This window comes from Bos javanicus, chromosome 1 (assembly GCF_032452875.1).
Source record: "Bos javanicus breed banteng chromosome 1, ARS-OSU_banteng_1.0, whole genome shotgun sequence".
Classification (NCBI taxonomy): Eukaryota; Metazoa; Chordata; class Mammalia; order Artiodactyla; family Bovidae; genus Bos; species Bos javanicus.
In genome coordinates, this window is record NC_083868.1 from 56,286,365 (window position 1) to 56,309,528 (window position 23,164).

The 23,164-nt window shown below is 38.9% G+C and overlaps 1 protein-coding gene and 1 non-coding gene across 3 annotated transcripts in view; both read left to right on the forward strand.

Annotated features, from left to right (window-relative positions):
- Window positions 1-23,164, forward strand: part of NECTIN3 (nectin cell adhesion molecule 3) — a 145,599-nt gene that overhangs the window by 102,481 nt on the left and 19,954 nt on the right. The gene's annotated exons all lie outside the window — the stretch shown is intronic.
- On the forward strand, window positions 22,544-22,649 carry LOC133255553 (U6 spliceosomal RNA). Its single transcript, XR_009738970.1, has one exon. It is a non-coding gene; the product is annotated as a U6 spliceosomal RNA (small nuclear RNA).

A 23,164-nucleotide genomic window follows, 5' to 3' on the forward strand; every position in this document is an offset into this window, starting at 1 on the left:
AGATGTTCTGAGCAATCCAGAGAGAACATCTAATTGACACCTTTTTTGTAAGACTTTTTATAGTAAAATTCTTTGTGGTTCTGTCTGTGATAAACATCTCATTTTCTTTCATCCTTTTAAACCTATAAATAAGTTGTAAGAACTGATTTATTATAAATATTACATACTCATTATTCTTAATAGATATGTATTTGTGAGTCTTCTGTTTTTCTATTTTCTTAATTATAAAATCTTCAGAAAGAGAAACTGTGACTTACTACTGCCTTTGTAACCTTTCTTTGTATCTAATAAACTTCACTGTACAAAGCTACTCAGTAATTGTTGTTGAGTTACAGTGGTAGTGAAATTAATTGTTTGCAAAGTCACAGTTTCCTGAGCTAGTTGAGGATTATTTCAGGAATTTGGGGGAAAAAAGAAGACATCAAAGTCTTCAGTAGTGTCACCTCATCCTTCTACTTGTGTAATACCTAGAAAGTTTATTTTAAGCTTCTTGGACTTTTATAGCCAGTCCATCAGTAATTTTGAGTAAGATGATGTAAGTGAAGTAAAGTGAAGTGAAATAGCTCAGTCATGTCTGACTCTGCGACCCCATAGCCTGTAGCCTACCAGGTTCCTCCATCCATGGGATTTTGCAGGCAGGAGTACTGGAGTAGGTTGCCATTTCCTTCTCCAGGGTATCTTCCTGATCCAGAGATCGAACCGGGGTCTCCTGCATTGTAGGCAGACGCTTTACCGTATGAGCCACGAGGGAAGCCCAAGATGATGTCAAGGTGCCAATCTATAATATCTTTTCCCAAGATTTAATCACTGTCAGCTCCTAATAACTGGAAATGAGCATCCACTTTTTGACATAACGACCAGAATACTTTTCAGCCACCTCATCAGATCAGATCAGTCACTCAGTCGTATCTGACTGTTTGCGACCCCATGAATCGCAGCACGCCAGGCCTCCCTGTCCATTACCAGCTCCTGGAGTTCACTGAGACTCACGTGCATGGAGTCAGTGATGCCATCCAGCCATCTCATCCTCTGTCGTCCCCTTCTCCTCTTGCCCCCAATCCCTCCCAGCATCAGAGTCTTTTCCAATGAGTCAACTCTTCGCATGAGGTGGCCGAAGTACTGGAGTTTCAGCCTTAGCATCATTCCTTCCAAAGAAATCCCAGGGCTGATCTCCTTCAGAATGGACTGGTTGGATCTCCTTGCAGTCCAAGGGACTCTCAAGAGTCTTCTCCAAGACCACAGTTCAAAAGCATCAATTCTTCAGCACTCAGCCTTCTTCACAGTCCAACTCTCACATCCATACATGACCACAGGAAAAACCATAGCCTTGACTAGACGGACCTTTGTTGGCAAAGTAATGTCTCTACTTTTCAATATGCTATCTAGGTTGGTCATAACTTTCCTTCCAAGGAGTAAGCGTCTTTTAATTTCATGGCTCAAGTCACCATCCGTAGTGATCTTGGAGCCCAGAAAAGTAAAGTCTGACACTGTTTCCACTGTTTCCCCATCTATTTCCCATGAAGTGATGGGACCGGATGCCATGATCTTCGTTTTCTGAATGTTGAGCTTTAAGCCAACTTTTTTACTCTCCTCTTTCACTTTCATCAAGAGCCATGGTAAAGTGTCAAATATTAACTCAGATGTAATGCTAAATTTTGGAGGACTAAAACTGTTTTAATGCCTCAATACTACTTGGGAACTCCTGGGAAAAAGTATTATCCTAACCATTAATTTACTTAAATTGTAGTTTTTGCCTTGATTTTTAAAGAATTTAGACTATTCATACTTCAAGTGCAGTCAGTATTAAATTTTGAGTGGTTTATTTGAGATCTACATTAAATTCATACTGCCATCAAGGAATTATAAGTCTTAATTAAAGGTGACTCTTGATTGACTCATGAGTAATGAGGAGTAAAAGATCTATTGAAATTAAATACAGTAAGCTAAGTACAATGAAATTTTCATCCAAATTTTAGGGGACCTAATAGCATTCTTAAAAGCAGGCATGGTTTTCTTAGTTGGGAGAGGTTCCTTTTCAGTTATGGAGAAATCTGAGACAGCTGTTATTTTAAATGTTCAGAACAAACTAACACTGTTGTTTTCAAAGAACAGACTACTTATTAGTGAATTTAATTTTATATAGACATTAAAAATCAAACTTTACTTTGAATTTGGTTATTTAGTTTTAATTTTCATCTCGGCAGATTCTTGAAGTTATTTTGATATGTTAAATATAAAAAATTAGTAAACACCACACATGAACTTTTGAGAGAGTAATGTAAATGATTTATTATTTTAGATAAATGTTATCCATATGTTTGAATTTACAGTGTTAATTTATTCATTCAGTGAATTAGAGTAAATCATGCTGAGTGATTTTTTTTTTTTTTTTAGTCTCTTCCTAAGTAGATTCAATTATGAATTAAAAGAAGCTGACCTAAACGGAGTGTTGCTTTAGGTGGCTCTTTTCATTTTGTGATGTGTGCAGTGTCAGTGAAGCCTCTATGCCTACCACAATGCCTGACTTAGCATCAGAGAATAATAGTGATGAACAGAGATTAATAATAGAGATCAGTAGAGATTAATTTAGTACTATCTGTTACTGCCTGTTAACATGAAACCACTATGGGAAGACTAACTCAGGCTGTTGATTATTATCAAATGTTCCAAACATATTGGGACACCAGTCTTGTATCCTAGAATTTCCAGGACCATCCTGATTTTACATATTCATGCTTTAGTGTCAGAATGTATTTTGGGCTCCAAAATCACTGCAGATGGTGACTGCAGCCATGAAATTAAGACACTTGCTCCTTGGAAGGAAAATTATGACCAACCTGCTGCTGCTAAGTCGCTTCAGTCGTGTCCGACTCTGTGCAACCCCATAGACGGAAGCCCACCAGGCTCCCCCATCCCTGGGATTCTCCAGGCAAGAACACTGGAGTGGGTTGCCATTTCCTTCTCCAATGCATGAAAGTGAAAAGTGAAAGTGAAGTCGCTCAGTCACATCCGACTCTTCGCGACTCCATGGACTACAGCCTACCAGGCTTCTCCATCCATGGGATTTTCCAGGCAAGAGAACTAGAGTGGGGTGCCATTTCCTTCTCATGACCAACCTAGACAGCATATTAAAAAGCAGAGACACTACTTTGCCAACAAAGGTCCGTCTAGTCAAAGCTATGGTTTTTCTAGTGGCCATGTATGGATGTGAGAGTTGGACTATAAAGAAAGCTGAGCGCCAAAGAATTGATGCTTTTGAACTGTGGTGTTGGAGAAGACTCTTGAGAGTCCCTTGGACTTCAAGGAGATCCAACCACTCTATCCTAAAGGAGATCAGTCCTGAATATTCATTGGAAAGACTGACGTTGAAGCTGAAAAACTCCAATACTTTGGCCCCCTTATGCGAAGAACTGACTCATTTGAAAAGACCCTGATGCTGAGAAAGATAGAGGGTGGGAGGACAAGGGGATGACAGAGGATAAGATGGTTGGATGGCATCATCGACTCGATAGACATGAATTTGAGTAAGCTCTAGGAGTTGGTGATGGACAGGAAGGCCTGGCATGCTGCAATTCATGGGGTTGCAGAGTCAGACATGACTGAACTGAACTGATCCCCCATTTGGGGGGCTTCCTTGGTAGCTCTTGTACCTGGGCATGATGGTAGACATGGTTACTGCTCTCTTTCCCCAGACACTTGCTGTCAGCACTGGCTAAGTTAGGTTGTGGCATGATTCCAGATTTATTTTGTTGATTCTTTGACACATCATCTAAACAAGATGTTTGTCCCCTCAATTGTATGTACTGTCTTTGCTTACCTGCTGCTAAGTCACTTCGGTTGTATCTGACTCTTTGCAACCCTGTGGACTGTAGTCTGCCAGGCTCCTCTGTCCATGGGATTTTCCAGACAAAAATACTGGAGTGGGTTGCCATTTCCTTCTCCAGGGGATCTTCCCAACCCAGGGATCAAACCTGCGTCTCTGGTTTCTCTTGCATTAGCAGACGGATTCTTTACCACTAGCACCACCTTGGAAGCCCTTTGCTTTCCTGATACTTGCTTAATTAGAAATAGTACAGGGCAAGCAGTTAGCCTGTTGTTCAGTGTTTTTAATGTATTGCTTGCTATTTGGGAATCTGATTCTGAAAAGAAGTAAGCCCCAAAGTGAAAAGTGTTTCTCTGGGTGTGTAAATTAAAAATTATTTTTATAGTTTGGACTAAATGGTATTTTATTATTGAGGAATTAATAAGCCATTATGGGGGAGGGGAACTTATCTAGAGAGGTACTTTGGTTTGAATCATTGATGCTGCCATGCAAATATTTTTCAAAAATAATTAGCCTGTTAAAATCGTTTACATATTTACAAAAATGTACAGTTCTCTTTACCTCTGTGTGCTGATTACTAGCAAATATGTATGTAATATATTCAAGGTTATCTCTTGATGACTTGCTGTAGGTCTGTTTCTTATCTTTCAAGAGACCGAGCTTAAGTTCATTTAGCGTTTCTATGATTACATAGTTACTTCTTTGGTTTTTCCTCAGAACTGAACTCCTTGATGATTTTGCATTGTTCTCTTGGTTGGGGGAGTATAATTTTTCTTTGTAACTTTAGAAAACAGAGCTAGGATCAGAAGATGAAGGGCATAGGAGCACAGATTTTAATACTCAGTATAAAGAAAACCTATCCAATAGTTAGGGTCTGTCTGATAATGGGGCTGATATCTCAAAAGTAATACATATTTCCCAGTGGGCCTTGTTGGGAAAAGGACTCAGCTGATGTATTTTATTGTATGTTACAAGAATCATTTCTAAATTAGGAGTAAAGTTAAATTTTAAGGCCCATTCTAGTCCTATCTGCTGATTTTTTTTTTTCCCGCTAAGTAAATAATATTGGTGTTAGGTTGAAAAACATCAGTGTAACTTGGGACCAATGTTCTACATAGATACTTCAGTTTGATTCTGAGCATATTATTTTACTATATGATTAGTTAGTTAATGAGTTACTAAAAGCAGTAACATTAGAGATAACTATTTGTGTTTTTACTGAGTTTGATTTCGAGATCTATTTCCCTGTAGTTTTATTAAGTCTTAATTAAAAACAGTTTGACAAAGGAAAAATTACTTTAAATGTTTTCACCTTTTTTTAAGGAAGAAAAAATTTTGTTCTTAAAATGCAAATTATACATTGTTTTATGGTTGGTTTTCAATTAATGACTGACTGCCCACATAGATTCTGAAGCTTAAAATACACTTTGAATGAAATCTTTACAGTGGTTTAACTGCAATGAATAAATGATGAAATATAAAACTTGGTAACTGCAGAATATTTCATGTACATAAGTAACTTCAGAAGAAAGAGCATTTAAAGGTCTTTGAAAGGGAATACTTAGCTTTATAATGATTCCTATTTTAAATTCATTGGCACTTTACAAAGGTAATAGTCTCAATTTCAAATGTTTGGTGGGCATTAATTATTTAGGCTGTCTATCCTGTTTATTAAAAGAAATGCCATGTGAATGTATTTGAAACATTTTAAATCCTTTATTGCTGGTACATGTATTCCCATGGAAACCACAAATACCTCTTTTGAAATATGATGTAAAATAATACCTTTACATTTAAGTAGAACCTGAGAAATTATAGGCTATATCTGAGAAAAGGTAAGCTGCAAAGTTGAAAATTTTTGCTGTGGTTACTTCTTACTGAGATATGAATTGCATGTAAAACTGTAAAGCCATGTGTGTGTGTACATGCAGTTTACAAAACTAATTATACTAGATCACAAAAATGCAGAATAGAAAAGGAAAAAAAGTGATGAATTAGGCTTCATTAGAATTAAAAATGTTTGATCTTCGAAAGACATCAGTAAGAAAACAAAAGCAAACCAGAAGTGGAAGAAAATATTTGCAACACATATATCAGACAAAAGAATTATATCCAGGATAAATAAAGAAATCTTGCAACTCAGTTATCCCTCAGTATGGGGGATGGAGAGAAATTGGTTCCAGGACACCCTGCAGATACCAAAATCTGCATATGCTCAAGTCCCTTATTTAAGTTAGCATATCATTTGCATATAACCTATGTACATTCTCTCATATATTTAAATCATCTGTCATTTACTTTATAATTACATTGTACTTAATACAATACAAACACTTTGTAAGTATTTGTAAGTAAGAATTAATACTGTGTAAATAGTTACCAATGTGTGGGAAAATTAAAATTTTTCATTTTGGAACTTTCTGGAAAACTTTTTCAAATTTCTATCTGTGGTTGGTTTAATCCTCATATGGGGAACTCACAGTTATGAAGGGCTGACTATATAGACATTTCATCAAAGAAGATGTGCTAATGGCTAATTGGAACTTTAAATTTTATAAGTCTACTTTTGTATTTGTTTAGTTTATATCAGTTCAGTTCAGTCGCTCAATCGTGTCCGACTCTTTGCGACCCCACCAACAGGGGTCCCTGCATACCAGGCCTCCCTATCCATCACCAACTGCTGGAATCTACCCAAACCCATATCCATTGAGTCGGTGATGCCATCCAACCATCTCATCCTCTGTCATCCCCTTCTCCTCCTGTCCTCAATCTTTCCCAGCATCAGGGTCTTTTCAAAGGAGTCAGCTCTTTGCATCAGGTGGCTAAAGTATTGGCGCTTCAGCTTCAACATCAGTGCTTCCAATGAACACCCAGGACTGATCTCCTTTTGGATAGCAAGGAGATCAAACCAGTCAATTCTAAAGGAAATCAGCCCTGAATATTTATTGGAAAGACTGATGCTGAAGCTGAAACTCCAGCACTTTGGCCACCTGTTGTGAAGAGTGGACTCACTGAAAAAGATCATGATGCTGGGAAAGATTGATGGCAAGAGGAGAAGGGGACAGTAGAGGATGAGATGGTTGGATGGCATCATCGACTCAGTGGACATGAGTTTGAGCAAACTCTGGGAGATAGTGAAGGACTGGGAAGCCTGGCATGCTGCAGTCCTTGGCATGCAAAGAGTTGACACAACTAAGTGACTGAAAAACAAATGATAAACTCTCCTTAACATTTTCAACAATATGTGAAACATGAACTTCCAGATGTTCAAGCTGCATTTAGAAAAGGCAGAGGAACCAGAGATCAAATTTCCAACATCTGCTGGATCATCAAAAAAGTAAGAGAGTTCCCGAAAAACATCTATTTCTGCTTTATTGACTACGCCAAAGCCTTTGCCTGTGTGGATCACAGTAAACTGTGGAAAATTCTGAAAGAGATGGGAATACCAGACCACCTGACCTGCCTCTTGAGAAATGTGTATGCAGGTCAGAAGCAACAGTTAGAACTGGACATGGAAGAACAGACTGGTTCCAAATAGGAAAAGGAATATGTCAAGGCTGTACATTGTCACCTGCTTATTTAACTTATATGCAGAGTACATCATGAGAAACGCTGGACTGGAAGAAACACAAGCTGGAATCAAGATTGCCAGGAGGAATATCAATAACCTCAGATATGCAGATGATACCACCCTTATGGCAGAAAGTGAAGAGGAACTAAAAAGCCTCTTGATGAAGGTGAAAGAGGAGAGTGAAAAAGTTGGCTTAAAACTCAACATTCAGAAAACGAAGATCATGGCATCTGGTCCCATCACTTCATGGTAAATAGATGGGGAAACAGTGGAAACAGTGTCAGACTTTATTTTGGGGGGCTCCAAAATCACTGCAGATGGTGACTGCAGCCATGAAATTAAAAGATGCTTACTCGTTGGAAGAAAAGTTATGACCAACGTAGATAGCATATTGAAAAGCAGAGACATTACTTTGCCCACAAAAGTCCATATAGTCAAGGCTATGATTTTTCCAGTGGTCATGTATGGATGTGAGAATTGGACTGTGAAGAAAGCTGAGCACTGAAGAATTGATGCTTTTGAACAGTGGTGTTGGAGAAGACTCTTGAGAGTCCCTTGTACTGCAAGGAGATCCAACCAGTCCATTCTGATCTTCTTTGGAAGGAATGATGCTAAAGCTGAAACTCCAGTACTTTGGCCACCTCATGCGAAGAGTTGACTCATTGGAAAAGACTCATGCTGAGAGGGATTGGGGGCAGGAGGAGAAGGGGACGACAGAGGATGAGATGGCTGGATGGCATCACTGACTCGTGGACGTGAGTCTGAGTGAACTCCGGCAGTTGGTGATGGACAGGGAGGCCTGACGTGCTGCGATTCATGGGGTCGCAGAGTCAGACACAACTGAGCGAGTGAACTTAACTGAACATTGGAATGAGAGGTCACTCTGAGATTCATATTTCAATTCCTTTGGATATATACCCAGAAATGGGATTGCTGGATATTATTGTTGTTCTTTTTTAATTTTCAAATTGCATATTGTTTTCTGTAGTGCCTGTTACAGTTTACATTCCCACTAGCAGTATACATGAGTTCCCTTTTCTCCACATCCTCACAAGCATTTGTTATCTCTTGTCTTTTCTCTAAAAGCAGTCTTAACATATGTTATTTGTTTTTTGGTGTTGTGTGAGAACCTCTTACATTTTTTATATTAACCCCTTATTGGAAATAGGTTTGTCAGTATTTTTTTTCATTTCATAGGTTGCCTTTTCAATTTCCATAGGTTGCCTTTTCATTTTCTTTACTGTGCAGAAGCTTTTTAGTTTTCTTTGCTGTGTAGAAACTACTTATTTTTGCTTTTGTGGCCTTTGCTTTCATTGTTAAATCTAAAAAGTCATTGCCAAGAATAATTGTTTCCTCTAGGAGTTTTTTTTAAGTCCTCATTAATTCATTTTGAGTTGATTTTTGTGTTTAAGATAGTGATCCAGTTTCATTCTTTTGCCTGTGGCTGTCCAGTTTTCCCAATACCATTTATTGAAGAAAATACAGTTTCCTCATTGTATATTCTTGGCTCCTTTGTCAAAATTAACTGACCATATATTGGCCATATAACTGGCCATATATTCATGAATTTATTTCTGGGGCTTTAGTTATATTCCCTTGATCTATGTGTCTATTCTTACATCATTACCATACTATTTTGATTACTATACCTTTGTAATATAGTTTGAAATCAGAAAGTTTGATGTTTCTGGCTTTATTGTTCATTGGCTATTCATGGTCTTCTGTAGTTTCATATAGATTTTAGAATTTTTAAAACATTTTTATGAAAAATGGCATTGGAATTTTGACAGGGATTGCATTAACTTTGTCGGTTGCTTTGGGTAGTTTCAGTGCTTCAGCAGTAATAATTCTTCTGACCCATGAACACAGGACAACTTTCCATTCATTTGAGTCATCTTCATTTCTTTCATTAACATCTTGTAGTTTCAGTATATTCACTTCCTTGGCTAAGTTTATTCCTAAGTATTTTTTGGTTTTGATGCTATTGTAAATGGAATTTTCTTTATTTCTTTTTCAGATAGTTTCTTGTTATATAGAAATGCAACTGATTTTTGTATATTGAGTCTGTATCCTGAAACTATTGAATTCATTTATTAATTAAAACAGGTTTTTTTGGTGGAATCTTTAGGATTTTCTATATACAAGATCATGTCATCAGCAAACAGAGATGATTTTACTTATGTTTTCAAATTTGGACGCCTTTCTTTTCTTCCTTGTTACTCTGGCTAGGACTTCTAGTCTACTATTCTGTATGATTGGTGAGAATCGCCTTGTCTTTGTTCCTAATCTTGTGATTTTAATTAAAATATACTTCTTTTTTGTTGTGAATCCATTAAGAAATTATTGTAACTAAACTGTTTTTAATACTTTTGTCCCTTTTCTTTTAAACTAGAGTTAAATGTTAACATACCTCCATATTTCATTAGTATTAGAGTATTCTGAATACTATGTATACTTACTGTTACATGCATATATTTTTGTTTTATCTCGCCGTTTCTGGTGGACAGCTTTGCTGGGTAAATTATTCTTGGTTGGCAGTTTTGTTTTGTTTTTTCCTTTCAGCACTTTGAATATATTATGCCACTTTCTTGGCCTGTAGAGTTTTTTCTACAAAACCCACTTCTGGCATTATAGGGGTTCCCTTTTGGAGAGAAATTTGTTTCTTGTTGATTTTTAAATTCTTTTTAATATTAGGTAGTTTTGTTATTATGTGACCAAGAGTAAATTGTTTTGGATTTAAATTATGGGGTGAACTATTATCTTCATGAACCTGTATGTCCAAATTTATCCCCAGGTTTGGGATGTTCTCAGCCATTATTTATTTAACTAGGTTTTCTGCCTCTTTCTCCCTCTCTTTTCCTTATGGGACTCCAGTGGTTAAATCTGTAAGGGTTTTGTGACAGCTGTGATGATTGTTGGTTTCTTCAATGGCAAAAGTTGCTGGGTTCCTCTGCAGAGCAAGTTACTGGAAAGTGTGGTTACCCCCACTGTGTGCTGTCATTTGTTTCTCTTAATGGTATTCCACAAGTCCAGTAGGCTTTCTTGATTCCTATTCATCCTTTTTAGGTCCTCTGAGTGAATTAACTTCAGATGATCTGCCTTCATAAGAGTGGGACCATACTGTGGCCTTGGGACAGGCCAGGCATGATATCGCTTCGGCTCAGGTCACTTGAGTCACAGCATCAACTACTGTGTAGTCCTTGTTGAGCCCTGGGAGGGGATCTGCAGTGTTGTGGTTTGCAGCAGCACATCTAGGTACAGCAGCTAGGGACCAGGCAGTAGTGGTGGCCAGAGAAAGGAGTGTGCATACACTAGATTGCAGGGGACCAGCTATAGGTACCTGTGTAGCAGACACTGGTTACAGACACATGTGTAATGATAGAGGCCAGGGCAGTCAGCAAGGGTGGAGTCAGCTGTGGACACACTGGCAGTTGGCTCCCAAAAATAACCGTGGGGCCCTTGACTGTCAGTGTGTACTTCTGTGATCGCAGGATCTTGCTCCAGGGCATACAGATGCATACATAGCAGTGCTGATGAGTGATGGGTGTGGACTGTCAGAACGCATGTGTTCAGTCAGAGTTTCTGGCCCCAAGAACGTACGTGTGATGGGAATCGGCCAAGGGAGTCTAGCCTGGTGTCTTCAGCTGTAGAGGCCTGGGTTGGCTTCCAGCAAGAATCCTGGACTACAGAAGAGACAGGGAGGGGAGGGAATTGGGAGGGACTCATGGACGGAGGAGCTTGGTTGGCTATGGTCCATGGGATCGAAAGGAGTCAGACACAACTGAAGCGACTTAGCATGCAGCACAGTAACTGGTAGTCTGCAAATGCAGATACCTTGGGATGAAAAAAGGTTAAATCTGTAAGGATTTTGTGACAGCTGTGTTGACTGTTGGTTTCTTCAGTGGCAAAAGTTGCTGGGTTCCTCTGCAGAGCAGGTTACTGGAAAGTGTGGTTACCCCCACTGTGTGGCTCTCATTGGCAGCCCCTGTTCTTTTTCTTTGTTCCTAGCCCTTTCTATGCATCTCAGCTGTGCAGGTCTCTGGGCGGAGTGAAATGGAGGTAGATCCTTCATGTGGTGCTCCAAAAGGTTAGGGAAGCTGGTCATTCACCAACCCCTCTCTTCCCCAGGGAGAGGAATGCTTTCTAGCTGAAAGTGTGCTCTTGGCGCTGAGCAGCGTAGGCCTGAGGGATGGGACGATGCAGGCAAAATGAAGTTTTGTTCTCCCTTCCTTTTCCTATAGTTTTTCTCAAGTTTTTTGTTCCGCTTTGTTGCTGAAGTTTTTTAAGTGGACTCCTGAGCTCTCTCAGAACTGTTTCTGTTTGTGATTAGTTGTCTAATTTTTTTTTTATTTTTGTAGGGGGCTAGTAGCTGGGTTCTCCTACTGCACCATTTTGGTGAGAGCACTACCCAAAATGTTTGATGTTTTAAAAGCAATATTTGGCAAATACAGCTTGATACTGTGATATTATCAATGAGCATTTTTCCCCCTAGCAAACCTCACAAGGGTGTAAAATACACTATCATAGAAAAGTAATCGATTTCTAAACATGGTTACCAAAGCATATTTTAAAGTTGTTTATGATTATTCTATTTACTTAGCTTCTAGAGTCTAATGTGAAGATATTACTTTTCCCTTCAAATTCAATGATAGGTACATATGACTAGGTACTGGAGAGATATCTAGAATCTTGAACTAAGAATTAAGGAAATAGTTTTATATTCAGCTGCAATGATTAATTTGTAAATATAATTTTTGTATGTCTAAAACATATGTATTAGATGACTTCCTAAGAAGTCATCTAATTAATTAAGTCATCTAAGAAATTAATGGGTATGTGGGTTTTTATTTTGATGGTTATTGCCCACAGATTTGTACTTGACAGCAATGCACACTGCCACCAATAGTATATGAGAAGAAAACACATCTTTTAGTGCATTTATTAGCTTGTTCTGTATTTACATTACTACTGTACTTTATTAAGGCTCTAAATGATATGCTGGTGAGTTGAAAATGTTCTTGTGCATACAATTTTTCCTTTCTCCAAAGTGTCAACTCTCATGTACTCATGTATTGGATAAATTAGGCTGTTTATATATATAAAAAAAATCCTTTTAAGCTTTTTTTCTTTATTTCCCTTATTTAATGTTGAAAAATATATCCCTTATTCTTCTTTGTTGGGCATAGATATGGAGAAAGTTGAAAGGTAGAAGGAGACAGTGTTAAGTAGGGAGGAAGTAGGTTGGTGATAAAGAGTTATAGTTTTCATTGAATTATTATTTGTGGATACTATCTGTTATTTGTAGAGCACTACTCATATGCCAGGTTCTGTTGTAAACATTCACATGAACCATCTCATTTAATCCTTATGGTCACCTTGAGGTAGGAAGTACTATTTTCCCATTTTATAGATGAGGAAACTAAGGCTTTGAGGGGTGAATTTACCAAGGTAATTTCTAGTGAAGGGCTTCTAGGTTAGGGCTCTTTTGTTCTTTGGTGCCTACCAACTGAGAGAACACATGTTAATACTGACTATAATAATTAGAGTTCACGTATAGTTTGCGTTTGTTAAATGCAAGGCATTGTCTTAACTGCTTTTGTATGTATGAATTCATGTACCCCTCATAACAACCTTGTGAGGCACTTGCTAGTATGATCCTCATCTTTCACATGAGCAAACTCAAGCTCAGAGCTTAAATAACTTTGCCAGTGCCCCCAGCTATGAAAGCCCAGATTAGAACCCAGCCAGGCTAGTGTGAGAGTCCACACTGTGTCACAAATACTGGAAAGATCACTGGCCTGGGAGTCAAGAAATACAGATCTGGATTTGTGTCCCAGTTGTATCATGGGTGAATCCTTGGGGAAATCCCTTTATCTCTCTGGCTCTCTCTACCCTCAAATGTGAAAGCAGGGCATTTGTTTCTGGATAATTCCTGAGGCTTTTCTTTCAGTAACATTTTAGAATTCTTCAAATGAAAAGGACTAAACCAGGCTGCTGCTTTGGATTCATCAACTATTAAGGACAGTCTTAGACTTTAGCAGCTATGTTATTCCACAGCCTCTGAGAATACACCTAGAAGAGGCGCGGCTGCTACAGTTGGACGCATTGTCTTCTTCCAGCACATCAGGTGCCTTTGCAACTGTACAGAACAGAGCTCCATACTCCAGTGCATGTTGCCATTTGAAAGCTATTTGTAAGAAGATATCATATGACCCACTTCACATATGGGTGGAACCTCATAAGGAAAAAAGCTCTTAAATTAAAAACAGTTGAGATATATATATATATATACACACACATATATATATATAGTCATCCCCTGCTAAGAAAAAATGTTTAGCTACAATGTGACATGCATGCATTTTCTCAGAACAACTCACTTCCTCATCCAGCCCTGTTAAAGATCTGTTGCACAGATTTGTAGCCAAGTTCTTAAGGTAGATTTTTTTTTCAACATTTCACAAAATAGGGAAACATTCAGGCATTTACTGGTTATTAATCATCTAAATATTCTAAGCCATCTCTTCTTATTTTCAAGTGAATGCAGATTCAACCAAACTGACTTTTAAAAATATATGAGTTGAGGACTTTGTACTGTTACACCTTTTTCTTTTGGATTCTTGACAAAATCTAGATGAGGAAGGATGAATATAAAAATAAGATCTTTTATATCTACTTCTCCACATATTTGGTGGCTGAAGTTAGCCTGGATTTTATTTCTTAGAAATTTGAATTACCTAGCTTCTTTATGTACTTACTTTTTGAAAAAGTGTATTTCTCCAAAGCATACTAAATATAAGATAATGCAGTATTCAAAACTGACTTTAGAAGGAGAAAATTAATGACTTTAGAAGGAGAAAATTAAAGTGAGTCTTTAGGATCAGTTATTGAACGTGATAAGAAGTAAAACTTGCATTCTTAATGGTGCGGTGATATCTGTTAGAAAATTCTCTACCCACAAATTGTTATCAGAGGCTGTTTTTCCTGTTGGCCTTTTTCTTTGATCTGCCAAACACCATGCACATTGGTTGGAGGCCTCATTTATTCTATGAACAGAGGAAAGCACCTCGACTTACTGTGAAATCCTGCATAATTCTCTCTGAGAACCTTTGTCTGTTCTAACCCTCACTGCTGAGTTTGCCCAAATCTTTTTGCAACTAAAAATGAGATTCTAGCAAAGCAGTCTGAGTTTCTTTGGAGGAAAAGTGATGGAAGATTTTTGGAGCTTTTAAGGCACTTACATTGACTATATTCTTTCTTCTGTTCCAAGCAACTTAGAAATGCAACATTTAAAAAAAACACACAAAACAGGCTATAGTCAGAAGCAAACATTATGCCTTTCCTTGAATACACAGATGGTGCTTACTCTCTTTGATGTGTTACCCATTCTGAGTCTGTTAGGAAAACATGACTCCTCTCCCAAGTGCATGCCACTGTTCTTTAATATAACATGCTTCAAGCAAGGAAGGGCTATTACAGAACCACCAGATGCTCTTCGCCTTCACGTGAACAGTGGTGTTTTCCTCCATGTGATAGCATTTAACCTCTCCTATTTTGTTGCGTCTTGTCAATTTCAGGCCAGCAGCATTCACCTCTTCTGGATCTTTCGCCTGCAAATCATGCATGATCCTTTTGATCAGAATTCTTTGAATCAGCTCTGATTCACCTTAATCTTTTATGGGGGCCGGTAAAATGTCACCCATCTTTTGGGGCACAGCAGCCTTTTCCCTTCTACTACTCCTCCCCAGCCTCACAATTGCTTCAATGTCTATAATATGAGCTGCTCACTCACCCCCCTGATACGCCTCCCCGGGGTATTTTACAGTCTTTGTGCGCTCTTTAAGAACTATCATTTTCCCCCTTAGCTGGCCTCTGTAATATACTCCTTCCTACAATTGAGTGAGTATTCATTTCTTCTTTCATTGTGCTATTGAAAAATCTATGTTGTTTTCCTGGATGGAATGTGATTTTTCTCGTGATTCAACTCAATCTGTAGTAATAATCTCTGCTATTAACCACATTGTTTTTGTTTTCATGGACAAATAGACTTTCTGCCCCATAAACCTTTAATGAAGTACATGACCTACGTTTCTTCTTTTTTCCTCTTATTTTATCTTTTTTTCTACATGCTTGCAGCATCCACAGACTTGGTTTATAGCTATAGGTCTGTTGATGTTTTCTGCCTCTCTTACTTCCCCTTCTCCACTCCCTGCTATTGGTCAAATCCCGGATTCTCCTGTGCTCTAAAAACCTAGCCACACTCACCATCAGCATGATAAGCATCATTGGTTAGATTGATGTTTCTCAGGCCCTGCTGTCTATAACTTAGAATCTGGGTGGCTCTGGAGGCTTGAGACTCTGTCTGGTGCTCTGTGGTCAGACCTCATACCCTCAGTGTGGTCAGATGCGCCCTCCAACCCCACCAATAACGTCTGGGTTCTCACTAGTAGTGTTTAGCCTTCACCTCTCCACAGCTTACCTTGATTGCTCTAGCCTCTGAACTTCTGACATTCTTACGATGTGTATTATAGGTCCACAATTGTTATCTACATTTGTAAAAATCTCTAGGCAGTTAACTTTTTTTAAACTCATTTTGCACCAAAATCTCACCTGAACTGCTGACTCTATACATAGAGCTATACATAATCACCACTTTCTTCACTTAATGTGAATGTTCATATTTCCATTGCAAAAATATTTATATGCTTGATTATGGAGTTCTATAGCAAGCTTTTCAGGAGATGTTTTATAAATACATGGAATAAGTATATATCACCTTTCTAAACATCTGAAAAATTCTGAATTCTAAAATATGTATGCATGCTCAGTCGCTTCAGTCATGTCCAACTCTTTGTGACCCCGTGGACTGTAGCCCCCCAGGCTTGTCTGTCAATGAGATTCTCTAGGCAATACTGGAGTGGGTTGCCATGCCCACCTCTAGGGGATCTTCCTGACCCAGGGATTGAACCCGAGTCTTTATCTCTCCAACATTTCAGGCAGATTCTTTACCACCTGGGAACCCCCAATCAAAAATATATCCATCCCTAAAACTTTCAGTTAAGAAATTGTGGCCCTGTAGTTATTTGAGGTTATAATCAGATCTGCTGCTGCTGCTAAGTCGCTTCAGTTGTGTCCGACTCTGTGAGACCCCATAGATGGCAGCCCACCAGGCTCCCCCATCCCTGGGATTCTCCAGGCAAGAGCACTGGAGTGGGTTGCCATTTCCTTCTCCAGTGCATGAAAGTGAAAACTGAAAGTGAAGACACTCAGTCCTGTCCAACTCTTAGCGACCCCATGGACTGCAACCCACCAGGCTCCCCCATCCCTGGGATTCTCCAGGCAAGAACACTGGAGTGGGTTGCCACTGCCTTCTCCTATAATCAGATCAGATGGTTATATATCTAAAGCATGATAGGCACTGTGATAGAAGAGAAAAAGTAGAAGCATGAGACAGGTTTCCTACTTTTAGTTAGTTTGCATTCAAACTGTCTTGCTTTGTTGTTTAACCACTTGGAAGACACATGAAACAAGGCTGTAAGTTCCTTGAGCAGGGGAACAGATAAGTTCTTTGGCATCCCTATCAGCAGAAAAATATCAATAACCTCAGATGTGCAGATGACACCACCCTTATGGCAGAAAGCAAAGAAGAACTAAAGAGCCTCTTGATGAAAGTGAAAGAGGAGAGTGAAAAAGTTGGCTTAAAACTCAACATTCAGAACACTAAGATCATCCCATCCAGTCCCATCACTTCATGACAAATAGATGGGGAAACAATGGAAACAGTGATAGACTTTATTTTGGGGGGCTCCAAAATCACTGCAGATGGTGACTGCAACCATGAAATTAAAAAACGCTTGCTCCTTGGAAGAAAAGCTATGACCAACCTATGCTATGCTATGCTAAGTCACTTCAGTCGTGTCCGACTCTGTGCCACCCCATAGACGGCAGCCACCAGGCTCCCCGTCCCTGGGATTCTCCAGGCAAGAACACTGGAGTGGGTTGCCATCTCCTTCTCCAATGCAGGAAAGTGAAAAGTGAAAGTGAAATCACCCAGTCGTGTCCGACTCCTAGCGACCCCGTGGATTGCAGCCTACCAGGCTCCTCGATCCATGGGATTTTCCAGGCAAAAGTACTGGAGTGGGGTGCCATTGCCTTCTCCGATGACCAACCTAGACAGCATATTAAAAAATCAGAGATATTACTTTGCCAACAAAGGTCCATCTTGTCAAGGCTGTGATTTTTCCAGTGGTCATGTATGGATGTGACAGTTGGGCTATAAAGAAAGCTGAGTGCTCAATAATTGATGCTTTTGAACTGTGGTGTTGGAGAAGACACTTGAGAGTCCCTTGGACTGAAGGAGATCCAACCAGTCCACCCTGAAGGAAATCAGTCCTGAATATTCATTGGAAGGGCTGATGCTGAAGCTGAAACTCCAATACTTTGACCACCTGATGCAAAGAACTGACTGATCTGAAAAGACCCTGATGCTAGGAAAGATTGAGGGCAGGAGGAGAAGAGGATGAGATCGTTGGATGGCATCACTGACTCAATGGACATGAGTTTGAGTAAACTCCGGGAATTGGTGATGGACAGGGAAGCTTAGCATGCTGCAGTCCGTGGGATTGCAAAGAGTCCAACACGACTGAGTGCCTGAACTGAACTGAACTGATTGGCAGAATATTGCTAATGATTAGGGTATTTCAGTACAGACTGTTTATTTCCAGACCATTTAGAGAAGACTGAAGTTTATCTCTGTAGAGATCAGTTCTCATAAACAGTAGAACCAAAACTTCCAGCAGCTCTCAGGCTACGTAGATATCCCTAACATGATGGCACTTCTCAGGAGCCTTGTGTCTGAACTAACTGCCCAGAACCAAGAAAAGAGCTGCTGCTGCTTCAGTGGCCCCTGCTGATGGCTCCCAAGGAGGCCTCTCCAAGTAGGATCCATTCTGATCAGGGGCATCCACAGCCTATGGTCATTCCAGCTTGGGCAGGGATTAGATAATTCTGTCACTTTAAATGCCATGAATATGGAATTAATTTGAATATCTTATGAATTGATATTTTAAAAATGCTACTTCTGCTCTTTCCCCCAGAAGTTCACCTTTAGTTCTTAGTTTCAAATAATGGAAGCAATCATGTCCTAACAGACAAGTCCTTTCAGTATCTGTGAAGGAATGTCAGTTGAAGTGGCATTTACAACAAATCCAGACTTGGTGGATGACATGTTATTTGTAGTTGTTAGCCTGTTCTGGGGGCTAACAGAAAATACTTAAGGCTTTGTTTGGCCATTTAAATCATGTGTGCATGAAGACACAATGCTATGTCAACTGTTGTTTAACTGTTAGTAAGGAGTGTTTGGGCTTCCCCGGTGGCTCAGGTGGTAAAGAATCCGCCTGCAATGCTGGAAACCTGGGTTCAATCCCTGGGTTGGGAAGATCCACTGGAGAAGGGCATCGCAACCCACTCCAGTATTCTTGCCCAGAGAATCCCCATGGACAGAGGAGCCAGTGGGCTACAGTCCATGGGGTGGCAAGGAGTCAGACATGACTGAGCGACTAAGCACAGCACAGCACAAGCAGTGTTTCTTGCCTGATAAAGAAAGGCATCTCTTAACAGCGTATCTTAAACACTCAATTCTGAGTCTAGGGTAGTTTGAAGGTGTGCAAAAGATCCTTGACTCATTTTAGGAGCTAAGCAGCCTTATCTCCACCAGAAGGATCCTCTTCCTGTGTCATTTCTACTGCACCCTCCTCCTTAAACCACTGGTGCTGTGAACTCTGTTGCTGTCACTGACAGTTCTGGTTGTGCTTAATCCAGGAGCTGGATTCCAGCTCAAGGAATCTTTGTGCAGGTTGCTCAACACATTAGTGCCAAACTAGGATTATATCTGCTTCTCTATTTCAAACAAAATGGCCTGCTTTGGGCTTTATATTTACAAAATTGCAGTCCCTGAAGGTTAATATTAGCTTTCCATAGCAGGTGATTTCTCTTCTGTCTTGGCCTTCTTTACTATTATTAGGTTATTTTCCTTTAGAAGAAGAAACAGTGTATGTTACCTATATATCTTTTTTTTATTTTCAGGAAAATTCACAATTCTTACATTCAATCAAATGTAAGACCCCAAAGGAAAAATACATGTAATTATTAACTAAATATATTCCAGGATCCTTTAGATTGTTCATAGGAGAGTAATCATTTAGTGAACAGATAAAGACTTATTTATATTTCATTTTCTTCCTTTTTATTACACTCTCAATAGAATTGTAGGTTATTGGTAAGGGAAATGATTCCTATATATTATTCTCACCTTTCTTCAGGAAGGAATATAAGAGTAGTGGTACTCTACATTTAATATATTATGTTTTGTTTCACAATCTAAAATATATTTGGTGTTAAAGATTTTTAGGAGGCTCTTTTTACTTTTTTAAATCTTTTTAAGCTAAGAATAGCATAACATTAACCACAGAAAAGTTCTTATTAGAGTATCTTTTTTCCAGTACCATGAGTTCAGGAATGATGAATTAAATGTAAGACTTGGGAAGGCCCATATTAGTAGTTTCTTGAGAGGAATTAGAATTTGGTTTGTCAAGATAATATTTCTGTACATAGTAACTTGGAGTACAGTACTGTGCCTGATACAGAGGAGGTAGTTAACCCCTTCTTTGAGGGCGTTTAGGTGCATAGATGAATGTATATCAGTAGCTCTGGATTGAAGGTTTACCCTGTGGGCAAATTTGGAGATAAAGTGGTATGCCTGAATAATTGGTACAGCATTAAGGCAAAGGGTTAAGAGCAAAGATGCCCACTGTGACAAGCACAGCATAGCATTCTGGTGTTAAAATGTGCAGGTATTTATTAGTTGTGGAAATTAGCACATATGAATGCATAATCATTTGGTTTGTATCCTTCAATGAGTGGCATTAATGATGGGGGAGGAAATCTTAGTATTGTATGTGAATGTCTTTTTTGCCTGCAAATAATTTTCTATCATCTTTATCATCTGTCTGCCTTAATTAGGTATTTGGCTTTGCATACATATTACAATTTAGGTGAAGTATCACTGTTTTGTGTAGTTTAAGGTAAGGATTATTAAGTAAGACCACAGTCAAGGCAAGAAATTTCATTAAAATGTGTCATATCAGATTTTACTTTGAAAAATTAAAATCTAGAATGTATACTCAGTAAAAGTAATGCATTTGTTTACCAATGATAAGAAGGAACACTGTCTTCCTTTTGGATAAGACAATGTTTTCAACAACTGCTAGGCTGTTATAATTCTGTGGGGACTTAAGAAAAACCCAAAGCTACCTTGTGGGATAAGACATCTAATATTCTCTCTTATAAAAAGCCTCATGATTTAAGTCTGCATTTGAAAAGTTTGCCATGAGGATGTTCTGTAGGCATTTCTGCTTGTAATTGCCTCATTACAATCTTTAACATTATAAATTAAGGGCCTAGACATTTCATTTTAAGGCACTAACCATATCACTGAAGGGTATAAACCATAAATCAGGAGGGAAAATGCCCTTCAGTTAATTTTATAAAGTATTATCCCACAGCAAATGACTATTATGTGTTCAGCCCTGGGCTGGGGCAGATGAAACTTTAGGACTCTGAGAGTCCTAGCTTGCTCAGGAAAAGCCCCGCCTTTCTTTTTCCTCAATCGAGGCTGAAGCCCGAGCAGGAAGTAAAGTAACTTAAGCCATAGTTTGTATTTGACCATTTCAGACGAAGGTGACTCAGCAGGTGGCAAAACTCTCGAGTACTGAACATTACCAGTCCTTCCCCTCAGTTTTATGCCCTCTCCCCTTTCAAATGCCCATTGTATTCTTCCTTTTGGGGCCTCTTCTACAGTAAAATTAGGAAGAGACTGGATATACTCATAAGAGGAAGGTAGGCAGCTTTGTGTGATGGTTTAAGACACAGACTGAATTTGAATCTTAGCTCTTTGAACTTGGGAACATTGATTTAACTCTCTGAGCCTCAGCTTCCTCATCTCCATTATAGGAACAGTGATAAAATTCACCTTTAGGAGATGTACGTATAAGAATATAAGGACATTCAAAACTTATTGTACAATACTTGCCTTAAGGGGCGAGGAGTAGGGGAAATACCTTGTCGGTCCTTACAAGTTACACTTGTTCTTCTTACTGTGCAGAGCCTTTTTATCTTCCATTTACCTTAGACTCTCTTCTCCAGTCTGTCTTTATAAAATTTCTGAGTCCTAAGGATCTAGAATCTATTTTCATGGTGTTCACACTCTTTTTTTGAACCAGTTCAGACCTAACTGTGCCCTATTTTTGTAGTCGGGACTTTAGACCCAAGGCTTCGAGTCCAGGCACAGGTTTCTCAACATATTCTAGCACCCAAGACTTTTTTAGGGACTGCTGACTGAGAGTGAGAGTCAGAACAGATCCTGTGTATGGATAATACATCAGCAAGTGTTTGTTGAGCATATACTCTGTTGAGCACCATATAAGATTTGGGGGAAACCTCCCAGTCACCTTCTTAGAGTGTTAACAGGGAAGGATTTATACAATGGAGTTCATGGACAGAACATAGAAATGAGACTTCAGATCAGATCAGATCAATCGCTCAGTCGTGTCCGACTCTTTGCGACCCCATGAATCGCAGCACACCAAATGAAATGAGCCTTACTCTCCCAATAATTAGCAAAGAGGAGTTATAAGCAAATAAAATATCAAGTCTTAGGGCATAAGATCCAGAAAGTCTTTATGCATTCAATCTGTATAATGTATAGTGCATCGATCATAATTGATTCTAGATACTAGATACCTAAGAATTAACTAAAAATTAGTGAAAACAATTTCTCAATTTAAAAGGAAAAGGTTGATTAATATAGCACCCCTTTGACATTCACTGAGGAAATGTCCACAGGCTTTTGAGAAACCCTACTTTCTTAAGTACCCCTGTCTTTTATAGAATTCGTAAATGAGTTGAGAATAACAAAGACACAGCTTAGCAGTTGCTGAGCTCATTAACTAGCTAAATAACTATTCCATAACACAAATCTCAGTCTGTATTCAAATCTGTTTCTCAACAAAGTTAGAAATTACAACCTGTCATAACCTTGTAAAATTCACTCGTGAATGGTTAAAACCAGCAGTGTTAAATCTGTAAATGCCGTGCTCGCTTCGGCAGCACATATACTAAAATTGAACGATACAGAGAAGATTAGCATGGCCCCTGCGCAAGGATGACACGCAAATTCGTGAAGCGTTCCATATTTTCCACTTTCTAACACCATACACAAAAATAAACTCAAAATGGATTAAAGATCTAAACGTAAGACCAGAAACTATAAAACTCTAGAGGAGAACATAGGCAAACACTCTCCGACATACATCACAGCAGGATCCTCTATGACCCACCTCCCAGAATATTGAAATAAAAGCAAAAATAAACAAATGGGACCTAATTAACCTTAAGCTTCTGCACATCAAAGGAAACTATTAGCAAGGTGAAAAGACAGCCTTCAGAATGGGAGAAAATAATAGCAAATGAAGCAACCGACAAACAACTAATCTCAAAATATACAAGCAACTCCTACAGCTCAACTCCAGAAAAATAAACGACCCAATCAAAAAATGGGCAAAGAACTAAATAGACATTTCTCCAAAAGACATACAGATGGCTAACAAACACATGAAAAGATGCTCAACATCACTCATTATCAGAGAAATGCAAATCAAAACCACTATGAGGTACCATTTCACACCAGTCAGAATGGCTGCGATCCAAAAGTC